This window comes from Rhinolophus sinicus, linkage group LG15, assembly GCF_036562045.2.
Source record: "Rhinolophus sinicus isolate RSC01 linkage group LG15, ASM3656204v1, whole genome shotgun sequence".
Classification (NCBI taxonomy): domain Eukaryota; kingdom Metazoa; phylum Chordata; class Mammalia; order Chiroptera; family Rhinolophidae; genus Rhinolophus; species Rhinolophus sinicus.
In genome coordinates this window covers 32,355,701-32,372,012 of record NC_133764.1, presented here as the reverse complement: position 1 = coordinate 32,372,012, position 16,312 = coordinate 32,355,701, and the positions used below count along the sequence as shown (strand labels likewise).

General features: G+C 39.1%; 1 long non-coding RNA gene across 3 annotated transcripts; it reads left to right on the top strand.

The window, feature by feature from the left end:
- Nucleotides 1–68: 68 nt before the first annotated feature.
- LOC141568828 (uncharacterized) lies at nucleotides 69–16,191 on the top strand. 3 transcript variants are annotated; one of them, XR_012492042.1, is made up of 3 exons: nucleotides 104–190; nucleotides 12,341–12,533; nucleotides 15,544–16,191. It is a non-coding gene; the product is annotated as an uncharacterized LOC141568828 (long non-coding RNA). The 3 variants fall into 3 exon arrangements; XR_012492041.1 differs by having other exon boundaries at nucleotides 122–190; nucleotides 12,336–12,533; XR_012492040.1 differs by lacking the exon at nucleotides 12,341–12,533 and having other exon boundaries at nucleotides 69–190.
- The last annotated feature ends 121 nt before the right edge of the window (nucleotides 16,192–16,312 follow it).

The following is a 16,312-nucleotide window of genomic DNA, read 5'->3' as shown; positions in this document are numbered from 1 at the left end:
AGGTAGCCCTTGGCATCTGGTAAAGCAGGCGACAGCCAGTCAGCTGAGACGAAGGTAACCTCACCGCCTCTGCCTCTGGATAAGGTACAGAGTGAAGGTCATTCAAGCACACCCTGCCTAAGTTTTCACTCGGTCACGGATACAAAGGAGGAAGATTTCCTGGGCCAGAAATATGCTCAACACAATGCCCGTAAGTGACTCAAATATTTACAAACAGGGTTGTTGGGAGCTGACCTATGGAAATCCTCCTGCCTGTTTTCAGGCTTTGTCTGAGCAATTCAAAGAAACACTTTTTACCAGAACTCTTTGTCTACGTCTTAGCGGGTGAGGGTTGAGAGTGCATGCCAATGAAAACTGAGACAAGACAAGAGAAATAGCTAAGCATCCATTCATACCTTTATGCAACAAGCCTGTAATGATTATTTACTGACTACAGCCCAGATCCAGAGACCTGGCATCCACAGTTGAATACACCCTGATAAATAGAACACGGCGATTAAGGCTGGAGGGCCCTCCCTCCACCAGCCCCAAGAAATCAGAGCTAAAGACAGAGAGGATAAATAAATACGGCTGTGGGCCTGAACCAGAACGTACAGTCTGCGTACAGAGGTCACTCCACACCAGCAACAATCCTAAGGGGTGCGATGAATGGCTGATGTGGTCCTGTGGGCAAGCTGGCTGACCGGAAGTCAGAACATTGAAGGATAAGTGAAGAGGTGGCTTTAACATGGTAGTGCCAAGAGAAAAGTCCAGAAAATGTGAAAGGCAGCCACGAGAAACTAAGCGACGACCCCAAGCAATTCAGACCCTGGTGGGCCTGTATGCAGGAGAGCTCAAAAGGAGGCCTGTGCTGGCAAGGAATCAGTCTTTTTCTTTATTCCAGAGAGGATTGATCGCAGGGGGCGCCATCCAGTTTGGTTAACCTTCCAAATTGAAGGCGCCATTTCTAGGTTCTGATGCTAGTTGTTGTTTGGTTTTTGTTTTCATTTTTAAAAGCATGAACACTTGAGGAAGCTAGGTTGGATTTCAACGCTGGTGTTGTTAGCTTTGTGACATTAGGAGCTGCTGAACCTGTCTGCATGCCAGTTTCCTCATCTGTAAAATGGGGATAATAACAACACAAAAACACCTACCTCGGGGAGATACTTAGTGTTCCAAACCTGTTAGCTATCATTCAGGTTTTAACATTCTGATGGGAGCACATGATTTGCAACCTGTTACACAGTAACAAGTACGAGAGTTTGAACTCTCCAAGGGACCTATCTTTTCCATCACCCATAAATGTCTGGGAAGCAGTGGACCTAGGGGTTAACTTTTTGCAAAGAAATGTGAAGACTCGAGAAAAGTCTGCATTTCCATACTAATCGAGGCGACATTCATTACGGTTTATCTATGGATAAGCCTGCCTTGCTCATTCAGTGAGTATTATCAATTATTCGGCTTAGTTACTGGCTTGTTAGAAAGCTGAGCTCCCTTTATTAGTGTTCTGTCTGAAAGGACTTTTTAAAAAGAACAAAACACACATAACTCCCTCTGCTCTGCTCAGGGATGGTGGCTTTGTTTAGATGAATATTTGGGTTGATCTGAGAGGATGAGGCATCTTAACCGTACAGCATAAAAAAAAAAAAAAAAAGGACCACAGAGAAGGGCAGGACAGGAGGCAACATGGGGAAACTGGATGGTTTCCCAACTCCAACTGAGTCAGACCATCTCAGCGTGGCTTCATTCCTTTGTTTGAAGTAAATTCCCAGAACATCAGACACACCCATACTCACATGTAAGTAGAAAAACACTTTTTAAAGCCAAATAAAAATGATTATCTGGGTTGGCTTTTCTGTTGAACGTCTATGCCTCCTAAGTCTACCTTAAGTGAAAATGAACTGTAGTGAAGTTCAACTGCGTTGAACTGTAATTACCTCCCCCTCCCATACACAGGGAGAAACTGAGGCACATTGAAGGGGAATGTTGGTTTGAGGATTTGTCCAATGACAAGATGATGCAAGAATTCATTGATTGAATGTAGAACCTGGAAGTGAAACCTCATTCTCTTTTTCAACAATCTGTCCTTTATTGCTGTACAGCGATTTTAGTAATGGTTTAAAAAGAAGTCGGGCTACACAAAGGGACTGCCGATGACATAGAACTGAGGCATGACTACTCCAGCTCTGCTATCTGCAGACTGTTTTTGTTTGTTCAGCTTGGTTCCTGTGTTTGTAAGACCCTGAGCTAAGAAGTTGTTACATTTTTAAATGATGAAGAAAAATTTAAAGAAGAATATTTTGTGATGTGAAAATAATATGAAATTCACATTTCAGTCTATTAGTTTTTACTGGGACACAGCCATGCTTCTTCATTCATTTACATATTGTTGATGACAGCTTTCAACTGGTAACAGTGACCTTCAGGGTCTTGAACAGGGACCACCACGAGGCCCTCAGAGCCTAAAATATTCAGTATCTGACCCTTTACAGAAAAATGCTTTCCAGTCCCTAAGCTGGCGAAACCACACAATTCACTGTTCTCCAAAGATGGTGTTCCTGTCTTTGGATTAATGATTAACACGTAATTAACTTTAAGTCAACTGAATTTCTATAACATGAAATCCTATCTTTCTACAGATGATCCAGCCATTGTGCTCTTTGGTCTTTACCCAAAAAGTTTTGAACGTATGTCCACACAAAAACCTGCACACGGGTATTTACAGCAGCTTTATCCATAATTGCCCAAACGGGAGACACCCTTCAGTAGGTGAATAAACTGTGGTCCATCCAGACAATGGACTATCATTCAGTGCTAAAAAAAGAAATGAGCTAGCCAGCCATGAAAAGACATGCAAAAATATATGTTACTATATGACATTCTGGAAAACATAAAACTATGGCGACCAGAAGAAGATCAGGGGTTGGCAGAGGGCAGATGGAGATGAGGGAGCAGAGCTCCGAGGATTTTTTTGGGCAGTGGAATTAGTCTGTATCATATTAAAATGATGCATATGTGTTGTTATACATTTGTCCAAACCCACTGAATGCACATCAAGAGTGATGCCTAATGGAAACTATGGGTTTTGGGTGATTGTGATGTGTCCCCATGTAGGTTCATCCTGGGTAAAAAATGTACCATTGTGGTGAATGATGTTGGTAATGGGGGGGGAGGGGGCTATGCATGTCTGGGGGCAGGGGGTACATGGAAAATCTCTGTACCTCCCCTCAAATTTACTGTAAATCTAAAACTGCTCTAAAAACTTAGTCTTTTTTTTTTTTAAAAATCCTATCTTTCCTTCAAGGTTCCTTTCACTAATTCCTTCCTTGCCTACTATACACATCAATTTATAGTAATTTTTTAAATATTTTTTTAAAAGAACAAATTTTTTAGTCACTCTCTTTTGATCTCTATCTTATGGTTCCCTGTTGCATGCACCATTTCTTTCAAATTTTAAATCCTACTGGGTAAGGAGTGACAGAATCTTATCCATCTTTGAATCCCATAAAGTGTCTAGCAGAAAACGAATACAGTGGATGCTAAGAAATTCATGCTTTTCTTAATGAAGCAAGCATACCATGTTTGGAGAGCGAAACGTCATTTTTTGTTATTTTCCTCTCCTTGAGCCTTTTCTTCTGTTCACTGTCTTAACGAGCTTCCTCTTATTCCATGGCCGCTTCCCGCCTCTCCTGGTGCCCCCCAAACCCCCTTGCTGCCCAGAGACACCACCTAACATCGTAACTAGTAGATGACGCCTGCTTTGTTTCTCTTCATCACCCCAGCTCTCCAAAATTTCCTTCACTGTGTCTCATTTCCACTTGAAGGAATCTGTGTTTTTTAGCATTTTCCAAGCCCTCTAGAACATACATGATAAGAGGCAAAGGAAAAAAGAAAAAAAAAAAGAGTTAACTTGAATTTGCTTCCTCAAGGAGCAATCCAGTCCAGGCTCTTATAAGCTGGTGCATGATATTTCAGCAAAGGAGTTAAGTCAAAATTATAAAACTGATTGTATGATTTGAAAGGGCCTGAAACATTCACTGAACCATGCTAACAAATTAAGAGCTGCATTATCCTCCCCGACGGTGGAAAAAACATGGGAAAAATACTTTAAAAATCTCTCTTGGATGTAAAGATTGTATATGTTTATTGCAGAGAATATGAATAAGAGTAGAAAGAAGGCAATAAAAATCAATGATAAGCCTCAATTTCCTTTGGCAAAGTTATTTCCAGTCTTTTTTCCCTACTGTATTAAGATAAAATCAAGATGCAATTATGTTTGCAATTTTGAATCTTGCTTTTTAACCTCTGTCAAGGAGCTGTTGTCTTAATGCAAAAGAATGCATTTGCTAACCATGGAATTCCCAACATCCGGATGGGCGAGTCCAGCAGACCTCTTGAAGAGGGTGTGTTGGCTCCCCAGTGCTCCCCATCACATCCCCATTGACTGATAAGGTTCACACTGTGCTGTGCGGTGAACTGAAACCCGGCCTTGGGAGAGTTTCATGAACCATCAGGTGTGCCACAGATGGGACGGGACACTTAAACATGTGCCCAGACATTCGGGAAACCCCATTCCTCTGTCACAAGGCTTGTAAACTGAAAAGCTGTCACCCTCCTCAAGAATGCATGCGTTCAGGAGAATGGGAATAGCAACAAAGGTGGCTGGCTAGATTTCAAAGAAGGCCCTCATTTCAAAGACTCTTTTGTTTTTTATTCGTCTGTCTTTACCTGAAGAGCTCAAGCCCCAGATCTCTAACTATGTCCCTCACCACACTGATGACTTCACTAGGAAATATGGGAGGGAGATTCATTTACCTGCATCATTTCCTCAGCTCTTCTTCAGTTTTCAGATGGAGGCATGATCGCCCCCTACCCTCCTTCTGCCCCTCTCAGATTCTTTCAAACTGCAGGAATTAATTGTAAAAAGGAAGGTTCTTGTTGCCGCCCTCCCTTCCAAGACATTTTTTTTCCTAATGCTTTCTTTCCCCCCAAAATAAGAATTAAAAGTGGTATTTCTTTTGACAGCTGGTAACTAATCCCACCTTAGCAGGAAGGAGAACAGGAAGCCAGCAAAGGAATTTTCCATTCCTATGTCTCTTCTAATTTTTTTCCACATCAGGTACTTTTCAAAATCTAGACATTTCCAGGGAGTCTGTGTATCTTCTTGTTTTGTCTAGCAGAGTCACGTGTTCTTGAACTTGTCCTGTGCCGAGGACAAACCTGACTGATGTTTATGTTTGGAGGAGGAGGGAGAACTTGAGAACTTCTCAATCTCCAAAGGAAATCTAACTGTAATGTGATGCCTTTGCTTATGCAAACGGGGTTTTTCCTGTGTAAAGATAAAGTTCACACAGCTAGCCCCTCAAACCACAAATCAAAAGCCTCATCTTGTAATAACTACGACTTTGACTCTTAAAATAAGTCTCTATTCAACCATCTTTTGCTTAACAGACTGTCTTCCTTCCTCTCCTTCCTTCCTTCCTTCTCTTTTCTTCCTTTCCTTTTTTCCCTCCCTCCCTCTTCCCTCCCTCTCTCCCTCCCTTCTTTCCACTCTCCTCCCCTCCCTCCCTCCCTCCCTCCCTCATTTCTTCCTTTCTTTTCTGTTTAAATACTAAAGGGCTCTGTGTATTTCACTATGTTCCAAGCCCACCAGCGTGTAGGTCGGCTGTGTTTTGGGGCACCTGTAATGAAGCAAAGACAGAAAAAGGTGCTTGTGGCCAGATCCTGGCAGAAGTGCATCAGCAGCTGAGGATACTGCACTCGACTGGGTAGGCAGCGGTGGGCCACTGAAGCCCAGGTTCAGAAATGGGAATCTGGCCCGTACATGGGAGAGTTTGAGCAGAAAAAGACAGACCAGGGTGTGTGTGTGTGTGGTGGGTAGGGCGGGGGGTAGAAAAAGGGAGGAATAACTTAGAAGGAGTAAGTCAGTAATGAGACTTGAGTTTATTGGGTGGACAGAGAATGCAGTTGCAAAGGGAATCACATGCCTTATGTTACTGAGCAGCTGATTAGGGGAGAAATAAGGAGTCAAAGATAATTCTGAGTTGTTACCTGAGGATGTGGGAGGAATTTTTCTGAAGATTCTTCACTTAATGAGAAGAATATTCTTCGAAGGCATCAACTAAGTATAAGCAGTGTATTGTAGGGACAACACAACTAGAGAAAAAGTCAGGAATTGGATTCTACTTTTGGACTGACAGTTAACTAGAGGTATGACCGTTGCCAAAAGACTTTATTTCTTTGGGTCTTAGTTTTCAACTATGCAAAATCAAAGAGTTCGATGGTTCTATTATCTCTTCTAGGTATATAATTTTATTATTCCATTTGTCCATATTAGAATGAAATGAAGCTACATGAATAGGAACAGGGATAATGTCTTTTTTTTCTTTATATTGCTTACTCGATGCCTAACGCAGCACCTGGCCCATAATAAGTGCTCAATAAACACATGTTTAATGATTGAATGAATCATGAATCAACAGAAGATTATGTGTTTATATCAAAGCAAAAGGACCAATCAATTCCGCTTGTTATTTTTTAAGTCATTTGAAGTTTTAGCATAACTGTTTGGGATGGATTTGTGTAGACCCACTCTAGTGGACACCCAAAAATTATAATCGCACTTATATAGTCTGATAAGCTTAAAAGTGATTTCCTATTGCTCACATGTAAATGCTCCCAGCAATTATTAGTCTATAAAAATGGAAGATTTCTATACATTTCTGTACATCTCTTGTTCCCATTGGCACCTCTATAGGTTTATATTACTGTAGTATATAAAATATAGATCTACTTAAGGCTGAAATGGAAGTAGTTACAGTGAGATTTCACAGGCTCGGAAATTTTGCATTTGGTTGTATATTTGTATAGTGCATAAATAAAAGATAAAATACATCTTGAAAATTTTTTCCTACAATAAATTGACTGACTATATTAATAATGCCCAGTTCTTTCAATACTTCGTAAATCACAATTCAGCTTAGAAAGCAACATATTTCACATTTCAACTATTTGCTTTGATTTATACATAAGAGAAATAATGAAAGAGCCAAATTTTAGCACAATTGGGTAGACAAATCTCTGCATACGATTATTCTAGAAAGCTTATTTTGCATTAATGATTTCTGTTATCCTGATCTATGTATTTCAAAAACACATTGCTAAGTACTAATATACTTGTGTACTCTCTTTTCTTCTCATTCCCCCCCTTCTCTCTCATTCCCTCTTTCTCTTTCTCTCTCTTTCTGTCTCACACACATTACCAAATATCTGAATATTTAATACTTTGTAAATAAAATACATGGATGATAAGAGTGTTTATTTCTAATAAAGACGTTTGAACATTATAGCTAATGGATTATATATATACTATCTCATCACAATCCTAGCCCACTATGAGTTTTCCTTCTTTAAAAATTAATAATATAATGAATTGAATATACAAAAAGTTCAGTCTATGTGTAATACTGTGATATATAATAAGAAATATATATTTGGTCTTCTCCTTGGTTACTGACACAGAGCTCCTAAAACCCTTGTAATTTCCTACAATAAGAACAATAAAGGCGTCTTTTGTTATGTTCAGGAGGTGACTTTCGGAAAGTTCTTAGGTAACCTAAGGATGGGGGCTGGTTGCCAGGGGAACCAACCTTGTGATTAGGATAGAATTTTCAGTCCCACCCACCCCCCAATCTCAGAGAAGGAGAGAAAGGCTGGAGGTGGAATCAATCCCTAAAGGCCAATCATTTAATCAATCATGACTATGTAATAAAACCTCTATAAAAAACTACAAAGGGAAGGGTACAGAGAGCTTCCTGGTTGGTGAACACCGTGCGGAGAGTGGTGTGCCTTTCCCCACACCTTGCCTTATGCGTCTCATCCATCTGGCTGTTCCTGAGTTATACCCTTTTATAACAAACCAGTGATCTAATAAGTAAAATGTTTCTCTCAGGTCTGTGAGCTGCTCTAGCAAATTAATTGAACCCAAAGAGAAGGTCATGGGAACGTCTGATTTATAGCTAGTCAGTTAGAAGTACAGGTAACAACTTGGACTTCTGATTGGCATTCTGAGCTGCAGGGGGGTCATCAGAACCCTCGTGGTGTAGCCAGTCTGTTAGAAGCACAGTAACGACCCGGGCTTATGACTGACACCTGAAGTCTTGTAGCACTGAACACTTCACCTGTGAAACCTGATGCTATCTCCAGGGAGATAATGTCAGACCTGAGTTGAATGGGAGGAGTCCCAGCTGGTATCTGGAGAATTGCTCCTTTTGGTGGGGGAAATACGCCTCCCCACATTGGAATTCTGACCCAAAAGACTCATACTAAACTGTAATAAGATAAAGTAGTACCTTCATAAGACAAAATAATACCTTCAAAGACTGTATTTAATATTAGCCCAAATAAATGAATAGTGTATTCATTTTGAGAATTTACAAATCACAGAGGGGTTTTTTAACAGTAAATTTAGCTCAAATTAAAGCAAAAATATAATTATATTGTTTATTCACAAAGTATTGTAATTGGTTCACTGTTAGAGATCGTTATATTCCTAATAGTGAATTTAGAATGGGGTGTAAATGAACCTTTCTCCCTTCTTGTAAAAACTGATAGCTCTATGGAGTGGGAGACGGTAAAAGAAAGAACTGCCAGTGTGTGTATGCGTGTGTCTGCTTTAATTGAAAAGCTAAGAAGCTAATGAAATAACTCTCCTGTTGGTTGTAAGTACAGGATGTTCTTGAGTCGATCAAATGGCTGGGCTCTCCTGAAGATGGGAAATAGCACTGTTAGCACTACATTTCCTATTACTGAGCTCATCTATTGTATGTCACTTGCCCACAGAGCATAAAGGCATACATTGTTCTAGCAGGACAGAAATGCAAGACTGACCTTCTCCTTTCCCTTGAACCAATTTTCACAAGCTAGAACCCAGTGAAAGAAAACACAGGGGTCCTCAAATGCATTATTGAAGAGTAATTCATTTTTCGCTCATCAGATAACAACACTTAATGACTTGGGTAACCCAACTTCGCTTTCCTATGGTCTTAATAAAAAGACCAGTTCATTCCATTAGGAAATCAGTGAGATGAATCGTAATGAAAAACCATGATTCTTTGCCAGGATTTAGCAAAGGCCATGAATAGCCCAGCTTAAAAGTTGAATTTCTTGTTTTCCTTCCTGTGTGGCTCTCTTTCAAAAGGCAAGAAAAATGGTCCATTTGGTCTTTGGAAAACCCATCTCGGAGTATGAGGCACTGCCAGCTGGTTAGGTTCATCCCAGGTAAACTAAGCCATGGGGGCAGTAGGAATGAAATGACCAGAGGAAGACTTGGAAATGAAGACAAAGTCACGTGTTTAGATAGATTTTCTTGCTAATGTAGTGAGAGTAATAAATGGACCCCAATTCCAGACAATTCCAGGGCTCAGAGTCCTGGCATATTTAAGTGTTTAGTGCTTTACATTCTGTCACCCATGAGGTCTCCTCTGTGTTATAACAGTTGTGCTATAACATGACATATGGGCTCTTAAAAATCACCATGATATGCATGGTTATGTAAAAAAAAAAAAAAGAAAGAAAAAAGGACTTACAGGAAAAATAGGGCTAGGAACATAACACTCACAAATTTCATCAGAAATATATATATATATTTTTAAAAAGATAGGAAGCTGATGAAAAGGGTGGCGTATGGTCAGTGTTAAGGAATATAAATGCTACAACAAACATGGCACTCGGCCTTGGGAAAGCCCTGAGGTTTCCTTGTGGAAGCGGGAATCAGAAGAAAGGTTTGCAGCTTGTGAGTTACTGGAACGTGGTAGAAGGTTTATCTGAAATCTGATGGAAGATTGCCACACCCGGTGTAGGTGGATGAACTCCTAACACATGCAGTGAGCTGAGATACTGGTAGAGGCTTGAGGGGTGTGCATGCGTGTTTCATGTATCCCTATGCAGCTCAGTTGGGTTACGTGCAGTTTTTCTCATTCACCTGGTGTTTCTTAGGGACAAACTCACAGACGGGCAAACATGATGCTTACTCAAGCATGTGTCATGCTCAAGCAAACACAGGGTATGTTCAAATTGTTCCTTCCTATGTCAAGTGCACTGGAACTACTTTGCATTTTGAAAACAAGTATAATAGTCAAATGGACTATATTCCCAGGTTATACTTATTTATTACCAAAACAGTCAAATGGGGAGTTAAACTTTTTTTTAACCCTTTAGAAATTTCCAAGTAGCTGTTCAGTGTTCTGTTAAATTATTCTACCTGTATATTTTCCACCTGTCCACAATAATACCATTTATCTCCTCCTCCTAGGAGACAGTAAATACGGTAAAGTCAAAGAAATTGTTCAAGAGTTTCTTCTGACAGGATGGAGTGCCCTAATGATTAGATTGTTATCCCTCCAGCTCCTCTTCTGTATTTTATCCTAGCTGGGCTGTTATTTCTTGTTTTAATTTTTAAAATTGTTTTTAAATGTATTTTTCAATAATTGACATAAAATGTCATATTAGTTTCCAGTGTACAATACAGCAATTATATATATATATATATATATATATATATATATATATATATATATATCTTACAAAGTGAACACCCCGATAAGTCTAGTCTAGCTCAGTTTTTAGTTAATTCTGTTGGTTCCAGATCTTAATCACAGTATTCTATAGTATATCAACTTCTGTCACATTCTGAAAACTTATCCAGTAATTTCTTACCCTTGAAATGTTATCTTCTTGTTTCATTTAAAGTTGGATTTTGTTGTTACTGTGTTTTGGCCCCCATATCTATGGCCCTTGTCCACTTACGTCAAATATCCAGAGCAAATGCTTTTCAAAATATCTCATATGGTTTTTCAATAATGTGCAGAGTTCAGAATCTTCTCTGTCTAGGAATCTTACTCACTCTTTGGAAAGGATTTTACAAGGCTCCAATGTAAATATGAAGTAACAGGAACACACACACTACGCTTGGCCTCTCTCTCATTGTGTTTTTAATGCTAATCCAAGAAAACAACCTATAAAACATGCACACACGTTGCAGATTTTCTTGTAAACATCCCTTCTATGATTAAATTGATTCCTGAGGAATTGGCTAAGACAAGCAGTACCAAAGGTCATTTTCAAAACTTCCTGTGCCCCTGAGAATGTTTTGTGTTAATAACATGCATTAGTTTTATAGCCACTTAAGAAAACCTCTTTTATGTCAAACCAGAAACAGAGCCAAGATTAAAACAAGGGGGGAAAAATCCCACCACCTCTATAGAATCAAATGAATGTAGATTTAAGGAAATAAAAGAAAGCTGAGTTTTGGAAGATTCACTAAAAGTCTCAATCTCTTGATATTGTATCCCAAAGCCTAAAAATACGACAGCAACAAGAAGCTGTGCCATCCAGCAACAGAAGGCATGTATTGATCTGGACAGCATGATAGATGAGGAACAGGAGAAAGATCCAGGCCTAGGAACACAATTAAAAAACAAAACAACACAGAGGAAACAGATTCTCAATGCTAATCAACTTGCTAAACAGGATTTCTTGGCCATTTTTTTTAAAAAAGAAGGTAGAACATTTTGAGAACTTTTAAGACTTTTCACAATTATGAAAATGTGTTTCTTAATTTTCTTAAATATAAATAAGTAAATATGTATCAGTCAATCAATTCCAGCCCCTTCCTGGGGAAATCTGCTTGCATCACCAAACAGAGGTACCATGTGAGAATAATATTTGCTTTCTCAAGTTAAAGGGAAGTCAGCATGTATTTCATATGGGGAACATGATTTCATTGATGGTATAAAGCCCTCTTACTTATATTTCTTTGAAGACAAATGTTTCCATGTCCTTTATAGAACCAATACATTTTGCTTTCTCAGAGTAACACAATATAATTCTATAAACTATAGATGGCTGGTGAGTTACTTTTCTATTTTTTTTTCCCCCTAGAAACCAGAGATTATCAAAGCCTGAAGTTTGAATGTTGTGTAACTGTCACAACTCTCCCAGGATTGTTCACTAGATTTCTGAAGTTTTAAGCAGAGAAGGGAAACATTAAAAAATCAGATCCTTTTTAAAGTGGGAACTCAAATTACCATACCCTACCCTTATTGGGTTACTGTTGTCAGATTCTACATGGCAGACTTCTCTCATATGATTGTAATTACCAACATAACCAAGCTATTAGAGTGTGGCATCATGGCCTGCCTACAATAGTGCCTAAGGTGATTTGTTAAAAAAAAAAAAAAAAGGAGAGAGAGAGAGACTTACAGATGAATGAACCATAGGGATTCCAGAGGCAGAAACTGAGTCGTGTGGTGTATTCGACTTGTCAGCATTGTCTCACGTCCCCTCATTTGGCCCAGCTCAGGTATCAGTAACTGGAGGAGAGCAGAGAACAGTAATCAGTCGAAAATACTCCTGTCTGATCAGCTCTAAGAGTGTGACAGGTGACATGCTGTACAGATCCTTAGGGGAGAGAAGGCAAGAAATGAGAAGAGCCCAGTGGTGGGAAGAGCCGGTTGAAACTCCCAGGAAAAAGAAACAACATACAACTGTTAAAGGTACATATCACTAGTTCTCATCATTTCTACATCAGTAGATTTGTTTGTTTGTTTATTTAGACATGTGTGTTGGGAACTGCTAATTTCTCCACTCACATTCAGCTTCAGGCACTGATACCTCTCACATGCAAGCTTTTCTGGGCTCTGCCTTGGATACTGTGATTTTGAATGATTTTCTTGTTGCCACTATCTGAAATCAACTAATGCTCCACCTACTGGCTGGTCTCCTGGTACTTTTAACACTTATCCAGATAGTGTGTGAATTTTCTATTCATTGCGGTTACCACATTTTGAATCGGTGCCTCCCTTCTGAATAAATGAGTCTCAAAGCCTGGTTAAGTCCTCAATGCAAGCTCCGTCCATCATTAGTTTCTGTCCTTCCATGCGGGCCTATGACAGGAAAATCCCAGCATGACTGGGGAACAGAGAGGCTGGGTGCCTGGCACATAGCTGGCACTCTAAGTAGATCAGTAAAACAAGTATTAATGAATTGATTTGGTAAAGTCAAACTGCTGAGTCATCCGAATATGCAAACATAGCTTGTGCTATGACAGCACCAATCTCCATGGATCATGATATAATTATTAGGTCGGTGCAAAAGGAATAGCGGTTTAAAGGTTAAAAGTAATTGCAAAAACTGCAATAACTTTTTCACCAACCTAATAATAAGGCCACCATTCCTATCAAATTAGGAAGGAACAAAACAGCTTCTACTAGTATATATATATATATATATATATATATATATATATATAGTGTATGTAGAATATAAAAATACAATTATTGGGGGGATGACTTCTGAAACAAAATAAAATAAAATGTAAATTCTGGATCATTCATTAAATCTCATCAACCAATTTACACCTCTGTGTTTTAGAGGATATCCGTATGAAATGGTAGGAAGTAACTTGGTGTGGGAAAATGCAGGTACTTATTAAATTAAATTATATAATGTTGATGAGAAGATACAATTTGATTACATATTTTGAAAAACACTGATCTTAACATTGAGAGCTCTAATTTGTATCTTAACTTTGCCACTTACTGATCTGGGATCTTGAGATGTCATTGAACTTCCTTTGGTCTCAAGTTTTCATCTGTAAAATTAAGATGACTAAAGTCAAACCTAAGATTCTATTTCCAGCCTAGAAACTCCATAATTCTTGGATAAGTTTGTTACATGCCTGTAATTTATTATTCCATGAGATTAAGCTTCTCTTTTCCTTTGTTTTCAACATACAACCCAATTATCATGATTTTTAATTTAATGGATTTATTAATAAACAAAATAAGCCAATTTTTTTCACCTTAAAGGTGACTGTATAATATGTAATATTGATGGCCTGTAATACGCTAACCAGTCCCATCTCTGAAAATGGAGCTACAAATCTCTACGTTGTAATTCAGGCATCGAACGTTTCTCTGCAACAAACAAAATGGTATCTTGATTGAGTTAGAAATGTTTTGGGTTTGAATACAAATGGTTTTAAGTAGAATATATAATCTATACATAAAGCCTGTTCCCTTAGTTTGTCCCAAGTTGGAATGGGATGGTGGCAGTAGTTTTTGGAGCTATGGAAAAATGCGTCTTCCTTTAAAAATGAAGCAGGATTCTGTCATAGAAACATATCCATTATGGCATGTGGACCTGGGTAATTTTTGTTCCTGAATTTTGTTGGGTTGGTGAGCAGAAATTGTTCCAAAGGGAAGTTATTCCAAAACAACTAGACAGAAAATCATAAGCTCAGGGAAACCTGAGAACTGTTTGAACAAGTGCCACATGCAGCAAGGTAACAGTGACAAAAACAGACAGAAATTCCCCAAACCACAAAGGTGTCAACTATGTGTTACAGGGGGTTTAAAACATGTAATATTGTCATCCATCCAACTTCCAAAAGCAGCTCCTGTTCTGTATGCAGAATACATTAGCACCTCTTTGCTTCGAGCCAGCCTCTGGGGGCATCAAAGATGACTAGAATAGAGACGCTAAACTATAGAGTCACAGAAAGTGCCATTTGCATCTCTGATTGGTACGGCAGGGTACCCACTGTCTAGGGAGCAGAGTCCTCTTCTTCAGATCCAGTTCTAACAACTATACTAATTCTATGCTAATAATATGAATTCTAACAATGAGACTTTACTACTAAGCCTAGTAAACCAAGGAAAACAATAACACATCTTCTGATTCTTTCGGTCTTTACCTTAGTTGGATAACCATTCATACATAATGAACCCTCTCAGAATACATTGGAATTGCTCCTATTCTAGGTTATTTCCTGAGGAAAAGCTTGCATTGTGACAAAGGAATAGAAACTAGGTTTGTTCTGTGTGTCCTTATTTCCCCCCGAAATAAATACAAATACATTACTGCCATATAGTTAAAAGAGAAGTGGGGTGGGGGGGGGTGAAGGGAGGGAGGGTGGGCAGGAGGGATCCACAAGGAAACAACCATCTTGAGCTATTAATAATAGTTACTATGTCCTATTTAGCATTTGGTAAAGGTCAGGCAGTGAGTTAAGTGCTTTAAGTGTGTTATCTTATGTAATCCTTATAACCTTATGAGTCAACACAACAATGCTCACTCCCACTTTCCAAATAAAAATGTGAACCTTGAAGAAGTTGACTGCAATGTCACACGGCTAGTAAGGGTCCCAGATTCTTGTCATCACTGGCCTTTCTCTGGTTCATAGGCTTCTGCGTAGGGTACTCGGGGCAGACTTGAAGTGAACTTGTCAGTTTTAATCTAGATGAGAAATGTCCTCTGAGATTTCTTCTAGGTAATTCCACAAGGAGGAAAATGCACATTGGCAGAGCCCAGCTGTTGGCTGGGTGTTAATCGTCCTGGATGTCGCAATTATCTTGAACGTAGATAGGAAGCAGTATATGCCAAACTTCTGTTCAGGTCTCATCTTAACCAGGAGTGGCCGATATGCTGTGTTTTGTCACTTTTCTTCTTTGAATTCTCACCATTTTGTTACAAATATTTCTTGTCCTCTGATTGTTCGAATAGGGCTCACATTGTCCCAGAAGTGATTTTCAAGGTCGCCGTGAGAAAACACCAAGCTCTTTTGAACCAGGCGCACTTACTGGAGGTCAGAGGGGACGTTTCCTTCATTTCCTGAGATAACTCTGAACCCTGGAAACTGATACCGACCTGGAAATTCTTGGATGTTCTGAACACCCAAGCCACAATGGGATTGTGGAAAGAGAAAGTCACACTCCGGTTCTATGAGGTGACCCTAATGGGATTGTCCTTGGATATTATGAACAAGTTGAAATTCAAAAACTTGACAAGACCTCAGTAGAGACAAAGAATTATGAAGCTGGCAAGGATGCGACCATCCTCACTTCAAAATCTGCAGAAGATGTTACCCAGCTTCATTCATTCCTTTACAAGATTTTAATGTTTAACAATCCTTTTGGGTGACTCCCCCAGAAACTCACTTCCGTTCAGACAATATCCATGCCACATTTTAAATCTCACTAGAATGTTTCCTTTAACATTATTCTCCAAGGTATGCCCCTTTATGGTATTGTAATCATGGGGAAAATGACCAAATTGTGTGTGGGTGGGGAAATCAGGATATATGGTCCTGCAGAGTATGTTTCTGATTTGTGGGTTTATTTTTGAATAAACAAAATTTGATTATCCTTTTAATGAATTGCCTTTATTTGAAAGCATATGAAGGCACATAGGCAGACTGCCATAGAGAACCTGATTTGCATGGTCATGGGGCATGGTTCCTAACCATTAAATTAAAAACAAACAAACAAACAAA